Below are 15229 nucleotides of genomic sequence, written 5' to 3'. Positions count from 1 at the left end.
CGAAAATCCTATAAAGCTACTGTAATCAAATCAGTAAGTATTGAAATAGGCCTAAACAGATACGTGAAATAGAATATCTAGAAATAAATCCACATATAAATGAAGATTTAATATATGACAAGAGAGGCATTTCAATTTAGTGGCAAAATGATGGATTATTTAATATAAGGAGCTGGCAAACTGTTTATGCATCTGGAAGAAAATAAAGCTAGATCTTTATCTTATACCAACTCCAAAAATAAATCCTAGATGGATTTAGATAGATTAAAGGTTAAAAATGTAAAATAAGTAATTAAATAAATAAAATCCTATAAGAAAATCTAGGAACCATAAATATAATCTAGGGGCAGAGAGGGTAGGCTTCTCTTGGCAAGGGAGAAAACACACAAACTAAGAAAAACATAAGGGATTGAATAAAACCCAAAAGTTTTGTATGGCAAAAGATACCATAAACAAATACAATAGATTTGAAAAACAAATGTTTAAAATCCTAGAGGACAGGCAAAAATATCTATCATATAGCAGAAGCTCTTAAAAATTTTCAGGGAAAGAAAATAGGTCTTCGGAAAAATGGACACAGAACATGAAAATGCAGCCTGCAACATAGGAAACATGACAGTCAACAAGCTTTTGGAAAAATGATCAAATTCATCTGTAGTCAAAGAAAATGCAAATAAAGTAACAACGAGATTTTAGTTTACAATACTTCCACCAGCAAAAACTTTTTTTAAAAAGAGCTGCAACATTATGGCCTGGGGAGACCTAGCAAAAGGAAGTATTTTTATTAATTGTAGGTGCATATTGTGTATTGTTACAGCTTTCTTAGGGAAGCAGTTTAGTTTTTAAAGCTAAAAATACACATGTCCTCGACTCTGTGATCCTAACTCTATCAACAGATGTAAAATACCAGCATATATAGATAGGGATACAAGTATGTTTACTGAAGTACTATTTGTAGGGGCAGAAAAACTGGATGCAAACTGATTTCCATGAAAAGGGGGAGTAGTAGAATAGATCAAGACATATCTCTACTGTAGAGCATAATGCAACCATCAAAATAAACAGTTAATTGGGCTGTAACTTTTCAATTGGGAGGGATTTCTCCAAGGTATGGCTGAGTGAGAAAAGCAAGGTAGAGAAAAGAATATATACATTTTCCTTTTTGTGACACAGTGACTTAAAACACACAGTGACCTAAACACACAATGACCTAAAACAGACTGTGTATGTGTACAGACATGTTTGTATATGATTATGTAAATTCTAAAAATATTTAGACTGAGACATATTAGGTCTTAAAATGGAGGGAATGTGAGGAGTAGAAGACAGTAAAAGAGAGATGGAGGTACTGAAAGGTGGGAAAAAACTTAATTTTTTAAATCCGAATTTTATTTACTTATATTTTTATTTGAGAGAGAGAGAGAGTGAGCAAGCATGGGAGGGAGGGGCAAAGGGAGAGCAAGAGAATCTTAAGCAGGCTCCATGCTCAGTGTGGAGTCTGACACAGGGCTCTACCCCATGACCCCTAGGATCATGACCTGAGCCGCAATCAAGAGATGGATGTTCAACAGACTGAGCCACCCAGGCGCCCCTTCCCATCCTTGGTCTTGACTGTTTTCTGCTAAAACCCTTTGTCCAGGTGTATATTCCATTTCTTCCTTATTGGAGTTTTCTGTCGCAGTCACTTACTGGGCACCAAGCCTGTCTTCCCCTCTGCCCCTTCCTCATCCGCCTATATTATGCCTTTCCTCCCACTCTCTGCCCTCCTCATCCTCAAAAAGCCTACCCATTCTTCAAGGCTCCACTTAAATCTCATTTCCTTTCTGAAGGCCTCTAAGGCTTTCAAGTCATAAAGTCTTTCTCTCTTTTAAAAATCGTACAGCTGTGGTCATCTGGGTCCTTCTAATGTGCTGTTTTTGTACCTTTGTTACTCGTGTAAATGTCTTATTTCTCCAAAAGTACTTCAAGTTCCAGGAGGGAAGGGGACAAGCTTATTGATTCTTTTCTGTTCACTCCACAGGAGACAGTGCAAAGTCTTGTGCATAAAAAGGTGTTAATTGATCCCAACTTCCCTCCCAAATGGCTATTATTAAAGCCTTGCCAAACTTCAAAATAATAGGAAATGTTAACCCATGACATGGAATATTAATCAAAACACACAATTTAAAAGAGTGCTATTTTTAAAAGTAAAAAAAAAAGGTTGTATCTTATTTATGAAACTTTATCTGTAATTCAGTGTTAGGCAATTAAAAACAAGTACATTGGACACCTGCTACAAAAGCGGGAAGGTTTCATAAAGCCAGGAGTATAGAACATCTCCTGTGTTATATAGCTGGAGCCAAGAAACCTGGTTTGCAAAGAGGACTGTGAAATATAAGCAGCTCAAAGTTCAGTAACTGAAGCTGAAAGACTTAGAAAAAGACGACATTTCATAAAGCTCTCAGAATTCGCTGTGTTTACTTCCATTTTCCACAGATACCTAGTTGATTATACCAGTTTAACTTTAAAAGGTGTTTCCTTTTGTTTACTTTGTCAATAGAGGCAAAATCCATCAATTCAAGAATCAAGAAGAAAGAGGCCCCTGGGAGGCTCAGCAGGTTGAGTCTGATTCTTGATTTTGCCTCAGGTCATGGTCTCCAGGTTCCTCAGACTGAGCCCCAGGTAGGACTCTGTGCTGACAGTGTGGAGTCTGCTTGGGACTCTCTCCCTCTTATTTGTGTTTTTTTCCCCTCTCTCTCAAAATAAATACACTTAAAAAAAAAGAATCAAGAAGAAAAAACAGATTCTTGGCTCATACTTGTGATCTGAAACTCTTGATTCATGGATAGATAGGAAATCAAGACTTTTCTCAATCATATCTGCTAAAGTAATTGTTACAGCATCTCCATGTGTCCAGGAATATTTCCCCCTCCCCTCTCCAACTAGAAGCAGAAATCTATAGTCTCCAATAGGTTAGACAGATAGGGTATTTTAAAAGTGTAATTACTTGGTGGTTTAGAGTGGGGAGTGTATATCTTTAAAATCAAGCTGAGTCCATTATGATAAGATTTAATAACCTCTACAAATGAAATTGCTAACAGGTAATCCACAGACTGAATGAATCCCTGCAGGTGTGTGTGTGTGTGTGTGTGTGTGTGTGTGTGTGAGAGAGAGAGAGAGAGAGAGAGAGAGAGAGAGAGAGAGAGAGAGAACTGCACGGTTTCCCCTTCTCTTCTCTCCCTTTCTTCCCCCTCCTCTCTTTTCTCCTTCCCCCTTCCTTTTCCTTTCTTTTTTTGTTTTATGAATTGAAGAGGTCTTTCATAAAAAGCCAGATTTCCCTCTTTTTGTTAATTTTTAAAAACTCAGAAGGTATGCATTTCTAGGCAGCAACCACCAGGTAGTGATGATGAGGGCTGGCTACCTTGTTGAGCATGGACTTTCCACATGGCCCATTCCCCACTACCTTGCTTTCCTGGTTTGTTATTACTTACCTGGGCTTGTGTGGGCAGTCAAATTTGAGAACTTTGGTCTAAGAATACTGACAGAGTAGACTTCCTAACCTAATTTTTAGTCCTCTGAGAGCAGTTCAGCATTGTCTTTAAGAACATGGACCCTGGGGCAGAATTCCTGGATTATAGTATCAGTTCCACTAGCTAACTCTAACTCTGTGTGCTTGGGCAAGTTAACTTAACCGCTCAAGGAACCCATTTCATCTATAAATTGAGGATAAAAATCATGGTACTGCCTCAGTGGGATGTTGTGAGGAATAGATTTAACATTTAGAACAAACAACATCTTGGCATATATTAAACATCTTATGAGTACTAGCTTCTTTTGAAAACCTTGATATTTAGGCTTTGATCTGTGTTAAAGAAAAAAACTATTCTGACACTTGTGAAAATGGTAAGGAAGACTTTACTTAGGACTATTGGGATACGTGTCAAGACTACTGCATAAAGAGAGAACGATCAAGTTCAACTCCAAATACAATTGCAGTAATAAGTGGGGATTTTTAACTAAAGAGCAGTTAAGGGGGGGGCGTCAGTGGATCAAACATTACTAAGAGGAGAAATCAAAGGTACAGGGACTCTTGTTGAATGCAGGCCAAGTGATCAGACACCAACTAGGGGATGGTGGGAGAGTGGGAAATTTAATCTGTTATTGAGGATATCAGATATTAAGGGTGGGAGGATTCTCTCTAAACTGGCTTAGCAGGATTCTTGCTAAAACTGGAGACTACAAGAACAGGCATGGAAGCCCAAGACCGAGGCCTAGTCAATAAGAGGGCTCAGAGGAGTCTGACTAAGGTTGGTCAAAGAGAGAGTCTTTGTCATATGCACTGGTGAATATGGATTTTCTTATAATACTCTCTGCAGCAATATGAATTCTTTCTGAATTGGCCATAAATTGCAAAGGAGCTAATGGTATCTCTGATTTTGTCTTTTAGTTTGATAGGAACTAGATTCTTAATAGCAGGTTTCTTTGGTCCTTCTGCCCTTAAAAACATGAGCAAGGATTTAAGGCCTTATTGCAGCAATGCAGCAAGCCTGCAAGGTAAATATTATCCACCTTTTACAGGGAAGGAAACTGAGGTCCAGAGGTTAAGTAACCTACTCACGGCTGAATACCTATAATTCCTATTGAATTGAATTTTTATGGGTGCAAATGCCTGGGCTCTTTCTGTGAGCTTCCTTATTATCTGTAACTCTGGAAAGAAAATGCAAAGCAAGAGAAATATATATCTCTATCTCTATCTATCTATCTATCTATCTATCTATCTATCTATCTATCTACCTACCTATCTATCTAGAGGAGAGAGAGAGAGACTTCTTTTTGCAAGTGATCTGCAACCCAGGGGCAGCCTGCATGGCATTAACACAGACTACCATGACATTCATAACTGGTCACTTTATGAAAAGCCTGCCTTGCCGAAGGCTGACACTGCCACCATTCATCCTGAAAATAGTGGGTTCCACTACTATGCCACGCTGCCTATTTTCATAACAGACACCCACGCTTAATAAGACAAGCAGCAGGGAACCTCAGCCCTTTGTGATTTGCTCCAGAGCTGCTCTGGTGGGAAGAGCATTAGACAGAAAGAACAGAGAGAGGCTTGGCAGTCCTGGACCGGCAGGATGCTAGTACATTGCAGGTCATGGCGATAATCTTGTGCACAGCAATTACCTTTGCCTACTTCAGAACTGCCGCATTGCTAGAACAAGGACTTCAGGATGTCATCGCATCTCTTTTAGTGACATTCTAGGTAAGTGTTACAGGGACCTCGGTGATACCTCTATCTGCAGATATCTGACAGCAGTTTTTAGCCTTCAGATGGATGATGCAAAGACCCTTGAAGAACAGTGAGGCAAGAGGTAAGAGACTATTAATCCTTAAGAAAAGGATAAAGAAAAAAAATGTCATCTGGCATCCTATTCAACCTGATTTTATTTTGCTCCCTTTAATCAAGAAACTTTGCCTAGATATTTGCATTCTGAGCCCAGCAGATTGTGCCAGTGCACAGTTTTAAGGAGAGGTGATTCAATCCCAAGAAACACCCACAAGCTAGGAAAAGCAGTTCGTTCTTTCTTTAAAAATTCATACCTTCGCAGTAACAGCTGCCTCAAATGCACTTCAAAGATACTTGCTGAAAAATTGGTTCTTCCCTTCGAACTGCATCTAAAGCAAATCAGAATGGCTGAAGAGACAAGAAGGCTGTTTTGCTCAGTGGCATTGACAGTGCCCGGTAGACTTTTAACCCTAATGGTTACTTTAATAAAGGCACAGGAGAAACAAGCCGCATCCTTCTCCCCATTCAAGTCATTTGTTCCACGCTATTCTAGAAAAACAAATGCATGGTTTATTATCTCATTGAATTCCACTGTAAGTAGGGCCAGATAAAAATCTCTTAAGAAGTAAAAAAGGGCTTTAAGATGCATGAAACCCCAAGCAGATCCCCATCTTTTGTCAAACACAAAATGTGAACAAGCGGCTTCTAAATTCACCACAGATAGAAATCACACGGCTCAGCGAGCGCTTACGTTTTTACTTTCTGTATTCCAGACACAGTTCTGCAGGTGAACTTAGTTAATCCTCAGAATAACTCCATAAGGATGAACCTACTATGAGTTCCACTTTGCAGATCTGGAAGCTGCGGCAAGACCACACAAGCAATCAAGGTTGAAGACCCAATTTGAATCCAGACCCTCTGAGTACAGAGTCCATGTTGTTAACCAGTTTTACACAGGGTTGAAATAGGGCACTTTTCATGGAGGCAAGCTCAATGACCTGTGGAGGAAGCCTCATCAGACAATATAGGAAACAATGGAAAACTCAAAAAAAAACCCAAAAAACAAACAAAAAAAACCACATAGCCTTAAACCCCTCTCACTGATTCGGATGAACAGAGGTAAACTAGACTACACAAAAATTCCTGTTCTTCATAATGATTAATCCCATTTGGACATTTTAAGGGCCACAGACTTTTCTGGGAAGCTGATGAAAACTAGGGACCTTCTCTCTAGAAACACAAACTTGCCCACACATGTGTTTGCAGGTAACTTTAGGGGGTTCCTGCCTGGAAACCATTCCCAGACCATCCATTAATATCCTTTTATCTAAGAAAAAAATTTTATGATAGGAAAAGATAGGATTCAGTAGGCAAAGAGGGAAAGGTTAAGACCTGAGGTCCCGGGGTGGGGCAAAACAGGTATTTGGGAACAATGCCAGGAGCTTCTGACCACAGCAAACCCCCTTGGAGTAAGGTTCCTCTTAAGACCATAGAATACACCACCTACTCCCCCCTCAGGTTCCCCTCAGTAATTTGACAAAAGACCTAACTAAAAATTAGTAGACAATAAAAACAACTTCAGTATGGCCATAGACCACCCCTCATACAATGGCATCGAGCCAACGAGGAATGGACAACCCAGCTCCCAGAGTGATCCAGCCAAGAAGAGTAGGACCTGAGAAGGAGCAAGGGGGAAAGGAAGGTGGGGGTGATCAGAATTTTACAGAACAAAGTCCTTTGCTATTGTCATGGGCATTCACTTTCTAATGTCCCCTCTCTATAAAGAGAGCTTTCACACTACTCTTACTTCTTACATTTTGATCTTATACTCTGACAAACTTTTGCCTGCTGCTCATTTTATTTTGTGTCCACCTCTTCGTTCTTTGAAGTGCTAGACAACGAATCCGGGTATTGAGATAAAAACAACAAACAAACCAACCCCTGCAGCACCACCACAAAATTAAATTTACCTGCCTCACATTGTTGTTATAGCATTTAAAGGAAATGAGCTAAATACTTAGCATAGTTTTGGGAAGATAACAGATAATCATGAATTATTATTATTTTAAAAAATTATTATTTTGGCATCATTTACCCGAGGAGGCATGCATTATGCGATATATTTCATAATGACTCTGTCTTAAGTGGTCCAGCAGAAATGTTTACTTTTTATATTCTCCCCAACCCATCTAAAGACTATTATTTGAAGAGGAAACTTTTAGCTAATTCCAAAATTAGCACAAAAATGAGGTCTATTCTTTTTAGGTCATGGGTGACACATGAACTTTTGGGTTCTTTCTCAGCAAAATCAAGACTCAGGTTTTAATGACCTTGAAAAATTAACCCCTCAAAAGCACTATTTTCCTACCTGTGGAGATAACTCATAGCTAAATATCAACGTTTCTATTTAAAAATGCTTAAAATAAGTTTTTTTTTTTTTTTTAATTTGAACTCTTCTGGGGAAACATGAATAAAATAATTGTTTTGTTACTTCCTCCCTTGTCTAATCAAGCTGGCTCTTCTCATTTACTCTGTTTGCCTGATGGATATTTGAATCTGAATGTTTTCTTCTTCTTTCGCAACTCGGCTCTGAAGGATTTCAATTGCGAGCGTATTTTAATTGCAAAGAGAGTGCAACAGGATCTCTGGGCTAACTAATGGTTAAACAACACCCTATTAGCCATAAAATAAGAGCTCTGCATTTGCATTTTAAAATCCTGGGTGAGATATGATCTAAGCTGCCCGCATCCCAATTTTCTCAGGATATATTTAGCGCCACTCAGCCTTACAAACAAGTATTCTTGTCCTTGCTCGGTTCCTCCCTGACCTTGCTGATAGCCGGCCGCCTTTTCCCCTGGCTGCCGCACTTCCCCTCACACGCCAAGTCGAGCTCATTAAAACCAGGCCTCCGCTCCACCTGCTTTCCCTCCGGCAAAGGCGAGTGGGGGCCTAAACGGAGACCCTGGCTGCCCAGCTGCAGGCGGAAAGCTTTTAGCGATTTCTGCTTTTAGCTCACGTCAGACACGGGCCAGGAACCTCTCCTTGCACACTTGCTTCTTTAATCATTTTGAACGATGGGAACGTGCCTGGTGGCAGTACCTGTGGTGAAGGAAACAGGAAAAAAGCCGTACGTGGAGCGGGTCAGTTGGGGCTGTTCTGCTCCTAGAGAGCAGGGAAACCCCGGAGAAGGCAAATTAGGAAGTAGATAGATTCCTCAGGGCCTGGCATCTGGACCTTATGCACAGTGCTGCCTTTCTGCTGAAGGAATCATACACATTCTTTGGGGGCGCCTGGGTGGCTCAGTCGCTTAAACGACCCCCGGACATCTGCTCAGGTCATGCTCTCTAGCTTCCTAGGTTCAGCCCTGCATGGGCCTCTGTGCTGACAGCTCAGAGCCTGGAGCCTGCTTGGGATTCTGGGTTTCCCTCTCTCTCTGCCCCGCCCCCTGCTGGTAAGCGCAGGCGCAGGCACACACTTTCTCAAAAATAATAATAATAAAAAAAAACAACCAAACACATAAAAAACAAAAAAGAAATAAACAATGGGTCACTCTCCTGCTTTACAGTCTGTAAAACACTGTTTCAGGTATCATGAGGTACTTAAAATTTTAATTTTGGCCTAAGGAGATTTTAATACATTTGAGGAGATAAGGACAATTCAGTCAGAAGTTAAAAATGAGCAAGATACTATATAATTAAGTGACTAATGCTGTGGTAATAAACTATACAGTGCTTCAAATCAGGGGAAAGGCCAATATTTTTTATTCAATTGACATTTCCTGGTAGTTTTTTTTTTTTTTTTTGTAGGCTAGAAAATATCACCTGTTAAGTCTAAAGAAAAAAAATGGACATTTAGAAATTAAGAGAAAGGTGAAGCAAGTAAGAGTAAAAAAGAATGGTCTTTGATTGAAAAGATAATAATCTCTTAAGTCAGACTGAGATAATTAGGAAGTACTGTTAAATTCATTCACTCATTTAATAAGCTGAGTGCCTTCTTTGTGACAGATATTCAGGATACAAATATAAATAAAATATAGTCATGGTTTTGAGGAGTTTAAGGTTCCTGAAAATCATTAATTTCAATACAATAGATGTAACAGAAACCAAAAATAAAAAACAAATGCATGATGGAAGCACATCATTTTATTTGTCATAGACCTTAGGTTAGAGAGAGTGAAGAATCCTAAGGTTTATAAGATGTATTTAATGTGATCGACAAGAAGTAGATCAGTTTCTTACCTTGGCACCACTGACTTTTTTAGAGCAGGTAACTTTGTGGGGGAGGGAAAGGGGGGTGGACTGTTTTGTGCACTGTAAGATGTTTCACAGCATCTCTGGCCTCTACCCACAAGATGTCAGCAACATCATCACCCTCCATTTGTGACAAACATGTCTCCAGACATTGCCAATGGCTCCTGGGAGGCAAAACTGTTGCCAGGTGAGAACCACTGATCTAGGAGATGAGCATATTCACCTTTGATAGTAGGGAACATCTTTAGAATGAATACCTGTGAATTGATGGAAGAGACTTTGGACTTACTCCAGCTAGGTAGGAATTAATGATATAGTTTTCTGTTCTCCTGTTAGAGATAGTGCTCTTCATATTCTGCCTGTGAAAATGCAAATTGGTACGTCTATAGAGAACACTTTGCCAATACTTGTCAAAAATATAAGGTCACATACACCTTGACTCAGCAATTCCATGTTAGGCACTAACCTTATGAGTAAAATAAATAAATGTACTCATTGATATATGTGCAAGGCTATTCACAGCATGAAATAAAAGATTAGAAACAATCTAAATGTCCACTAGAAGGGAGAGGGTCAGTTATAAAACTCATGGTACTTTCATATAATGGTGTACTAAGCACCCATATTTAATAAGGAGAAAATCTTTATGTATTGATATGTAACAATCTCCAAAATATATTAAGTAAAACAACAATTAAACAACAAAAAGTCAGCAATAATTTATAAAGTCTTAAGATGCAAAGCAGTATGTTTAATATGCATTTGTATTAAGAGGGGAAAAGCCTTTTGCTTGTATATATATACACTATCTCTGCAACAATAAATAAGAAATTACTATCAGAGGAGGGGAACTGGGTGTTTGGGGGATTGGATGGATGGAAGACTTTTCACTCTATAGCCTTTTTGTACTTTTTGAATTTTAAACTCTGTAAATGTATTATCTATTCACAAGTAATCAAGAAATTAAAAGCTGGTGCTCCTCAACTAGGCAAAACTGAACATTCACATGTGCTGAAGCTTTTCTATCAGTGATGATGGCTTTATGCTGATTTATCCTTCTACACTCTTTCCATCTGCTCTTTGCTATGCAAGAGGTTAGCCTGGCCATGAAATTAGATAAAGGAAACCATAATTTCCTTATCCATGTTGGTTATCTACAAGCTCCAAGCTAGGCAATGTAATCATTTTTCAAAGTCAGCAGCTGAAAAATGCTTTCTAAAGTGATGTCTGTTGGGCCACTAAAAAAAAAGTTTACTTGAGTTTCTTTTCCCAGACTTTCTGACTCCTGTTTATCAGCTGATTTCTTCCCCCCTCCCCTTTCCTATTCCTGGTAGCTCTATCAGCTGGTCCTCATATTATATACATCCCTCCAACAATAAATCCAAGGATGGCCAAAGCCAAATCTATGAAATTGGGTCAAACATCGATGAAAATGATTAATTAATTAATTTTGTCTATATGATGAGAATTAGCTAAATGTAAAGATATGTAATTTAGAATACATATTTTAATTGCCAATTATCAAAGCCACCTCTTCAGGCTTTCCTGAATTAATCGTATTTCACAGCAGTGCATTATCACACTACCGTACCTGCTCTTGATTCATCGATTCCAAAAACTTACCCTCCACTTGCCGCTAATGTTATCTTCCTAAAACAAACATATAGGTATGACACTTCTCTGTGCCAAACAATTTAATGGTTCTCCATTACCAGTAAAATAAGATACACTCTCCTTAGCACAGTTTAAAAAATGTGCTTCATTATCTCATTCGTTTCCCTGTCAAGACTGGCGTCCTGTCTTCATTATCATTTGCTACACCTGTATGTCACTTTTCTTACAAGCCTCAAAGAAGGTTTATCTTCATTTTTACAGATGAGAAAACTGACGCTCAGAAAAATGCAGGATGCCTAAGGTTCATGTTCAATAAGTGGAAGAGCTAGAATTCAAAACCAAGTGAGTCTGATTCCCAAATTCTACTGCCTCTCAGAGCACGAGAATGGGAGGTACAGATGAACTCATTATGTATGCAGATAACAGACAGCTAGTGAGTACATCTGAAAAGCATTTTTGAAAGGTAATTCCTCCCTAAGACCGTCCCTGATAATATTAACCAAAAGCCACTGTGCAGTCTCTCGTCTCCTGCAGCAGCTTGTTTTTTGTTTTACCGACCTCAGGGCACTTGGAACATTTTGCCTCATTCTTGATTCTCCAGGCAGAGGGCACAGCCCGGGCAAAGGCAGGAGCTTGTGGGGAAGAGTGAAGAGTTCAGCTTCACAGCTGGAGCTGAGTAGGAGGGGAGGTTAGAGAAGATGATCACACAGGGCTTCTTGAGGTCTTTGTGCAGGAGTGAGGTCCCTCTAGACGAGGCTACTGTTAAATTGCAAGTCTTCTGACTTCTACTCTCTGTCACTTCAAATGTTCTATTATGCTTACTTGTTTTTCCATAGCACTAATCACCTTTTAGTGATTAAAAGATGATCACTTTTAGTGATTAAAATACTGCAACATTTACCCACTTATTATGAGTATTAGATATTGATTATCTTCCCCTGCTGGAATGCAGGCTCTAAGAGGGCAGCTTTTATCTGCTTTTACTCATTTATATACCCCAAGTGCCTAGTGAAATGAATGGCCTATAAAAAGCTCACAGCAAACATGTGTTGAATGAATGAATGTTGCCTTTTGCATTTTAGCCTACTTTCATCATATGCCATAGTTTCTATGATTTTCATTTAGTTTTTACTGGCATTTGAAGATCGATTTTTCCTTGAGGACATACATATATAGCCAAGGTAACCATATATTCTGGATGTTTTGGGGAGGAGTGTATTTTTTTTATTTATTTATTTATTTTTATTTATTTTTGGGACAGAGAGAGACAGAGCATGAACGGGGGAGGGGCAGAGAGAGAGGGAGACACAGAATCGGAAACAGGCTCCAGGCTCTGAGCCATCAGCCCAGAGCCTGACGCGGGGCTCGAACTCACGGACCGCGAGATCGTGACCTGGCTGAAGTCGGACGCTTAACCGACTGCGCCACCCAGGCGCCCCGGGAGGAGTGTATTTTAAAGATACTGAGTTATATTTCCACCATAAATATTCCATACATGCCTCAATTTTCATTTAAGATGTGGTCCTAACAGAAAGGGACACACACACACACACACACACACACACACACATGTATATGTCTTTTGTTCCTTTTTCCTATTGGCTAATTTAGACAACAAATTCTATTCCTCCAAAGACATCTGCTATGTATGGAGATGGGCAACTTCTAATTCCATCCCTAGAAGGGGTTCATCTTATCCAGCGGCTTGTAAATAACTTATTACAATGTCTCTTTTTGCTTAAAATACTTAGGAGAACTTGTAATATGTAAATAAATTTATAGAAAAATACCAAGCATTAAACAAAATTGTTTCAGATATGTCTTTCCAACCTAGGAAATTCTTCTCTCTGCTCTTACTATCTTTTTTGGAACATTTAAAACATTTTAAAACTTTGTGATGAATTCATCAAGGTAATAGTGGCTAGGAACATACACTAACACTAAAATCCCAGATTACTATGATTTGGTACTAGTCTAAACATTAAAATGTTGTTTGATTTCCAATAACATTTCAGCTGATGTTTATTTACTATATTTTCGTTGAACCAACCTTCCTTCCTTCCCTTTTTCTCTCCTCTTCTTCCCCCTCCCACCTTTTTTTAGTTGGTATAAGCCTAATATGATTTATTTGCCAATACTTTATAATAAATTGTAAAGCATGAACATAAATTGATACGCTGCTTTTCATTACTTATATTGTAATCATTTTATATACTTTGCAGCTATAATTATAAGATATGAAAAGTTTTCAGAAGTTTCCTTGGTGAAGCTGACAAGTCCACAGAGTTGAGAACCACCATATTATATAAAACCATCTTCAGATAAATTAATAAAACACATATTTGCTTATTTATGTGGCAGAGATTAAAAATAATGGTCAACATTTGCAAGGGTGGGGTGAGAATGGCATTCTCGGTCATGTTATAGGTGCACAAATTGATGAAGAAAACTACAAATATCTATACCTTTTAACCAATAATTCTACTTCTGGGAACTGAGCCTAAGAAAGCAAACAAAATAACTGGTAAGGGTTTATGACCAGTGGGTTTCATCATAGGGTTGTAAGCTCTCTACATAACCTCCACCTAGCTGATGAGCTTTCCACTCCCAGTGTAAGATTTACTGATGGAACCCATGACTCATGGAACCTTGGCAGCTGGTAAGCCTGCCTGGTTTGCTCCTGTTATGTGGTATGAAAACCAAGAGTTAGTGGCTCCTTCTGAACTTGTTCACGCCAGTTGTCTTTGTTCTTGTCACTGCATAATTTAACTATATTACATAAAAAAAGATGAAACTTGAGTGCAAACGTGTTTTTGTTTCTTTGAAACTAAGTTGAATGCTTTGATAAGCCCTGACGAAGGTGGGTCCCTAAAAAAAATGTAGTTATTGAATCAGAAGTGTGTGAGACAGCTGTCAAAGAGGAAAATAATTATAAACACTTAACATTCTTATTCTTAATTAGGGATGCTTTGCTTCAGTGTAACAAAAGTGAAGTAGGAAAATATTGAGGGTCCGTGATGAATTTATGTAAGAAAGAGGATGCAAAACTTCAACCAGGGGTTCCATTCTCAAAGAAAACATCTGCCCTGTATCACAAGGCTAGTGAACGATGCAAATTCAAATGTTTTCAGTTGGAAGAAAAATCTTAAGAATATATGTATCATTTTATAATTCCTTGTTTTCTCTAACTTTTTATCAATTGATTCAACAAATTATGATGCTGTAGGCTGCAAGAAATATACATCTAATATAATATGTAGGAAACATATATGTAGAAAAAATATTAGAAGGAAATGTACTAAAATATACAGGGTCGATATATGGTGGGATTATGGGTGATTATAAAAATTTTATTCTTTATTCTTTTTTATTTTTTTATTTTTATTATTTTTTTAAGTTCTCTTTTGAGTGGTTTTTAGTTTTTTTTCAATATATGAAGTTTATTGTCAAGTTGGTTTCCATACAACACCCAGTGCTCTTCCCAAAAGGTGCCCTCCTATTCTTTTTTATTTTTAAAACCTTGTAAACGTAGGCTTATTTTAACAATGTAAAATGTAGCAAAAAAAAATGTGAGGAAGATTAAGAATGGGGAAACAAGATTCCTACCAAATTGAACCCCAAAGCTCCAAGGTTTCCCATTTTATAATTCATGTTAAATCTCTGCGTTTCCCCATGCTAAGCATATTTATAGTGCAGAAAGTGGGAAGGGTGTTTCTCTATGAAGCTGCACTTCTACATCTTGTTTTATCTCAATGCTCTGTCTCAGTTTTCAGATATTACACCAGTTCTTTGCCTAAATCAGCTCTGCGCATGAGTCCCAAGTACATGATTGGACTCCACCAGGTATGTGGGAAGAAATCTGGGGTTAAGTTTGCCCAGCTGAGGTAGTCCTATATGGTGCTGCTTTAGAGTACTTAACCAGCTTTAGAAGGTCAACAATCACCCTGACCTAGAAGCACATGATGGCTCTGATTCAAGAGCATTAACATGCCTTTTCTGGGAGTTGCTTATCATTGCTTCTCATTGGTCCTTGACATTCTTTCCTATCTGGGCCCCAGTCAGTCTCTGGCATCTGGTTTAAGCCATTTAAATGCCACAG

General features: G+C 38.6%; 1 protein-coding gene across 2 annotated transcripts in view; it reads right to left on the bottom strand.

The window, feature by feature from the left end:
- GPRIN3 (GPRIN family member 3) overlaps positions 1–15229 on the bottom strand; it is a 67217-nt gene that overhangs the window by 11681 nt on the left and 40307 nt on the right. Inside the window, exon 1 of one of the 2 annotated variants that reach the window (XM_058721915.1) lies at positions 5581–6105. The exons of the other annotated variant lie outside the window; for it this stretch is intronic. The gene's annotated coding sequence lies outside the window, so the exon portion shown is untranslated. Of the gene's footprint in view, positions 1–5580; positions 6106–15229 lie in introns of those variants that run through there. 2 annotated transcript variants of the gene reach the window in all.

Source organism: Neofelis nebulosa, chromosome 3 (genome assembly GCF_028018385.1).
Source record: "Neofelis nebulosa isolate mNeoNeb1 chromosome 3, mNeoNeb1.pri, whole genome shotgun sequence".
In the NCBI taxonomy this organism is placed as follows: domain Eukaryota; kingdom Metazoa; phylum Chordata; class Mammalia; order Carnivora; family Felidae; genus Neofelis; species Neofelis nebulosa.
Note: the sequence above shows the minus strand (reverse complement) of the source record. Positions and strands in the feature narration are given on the sequence as shown.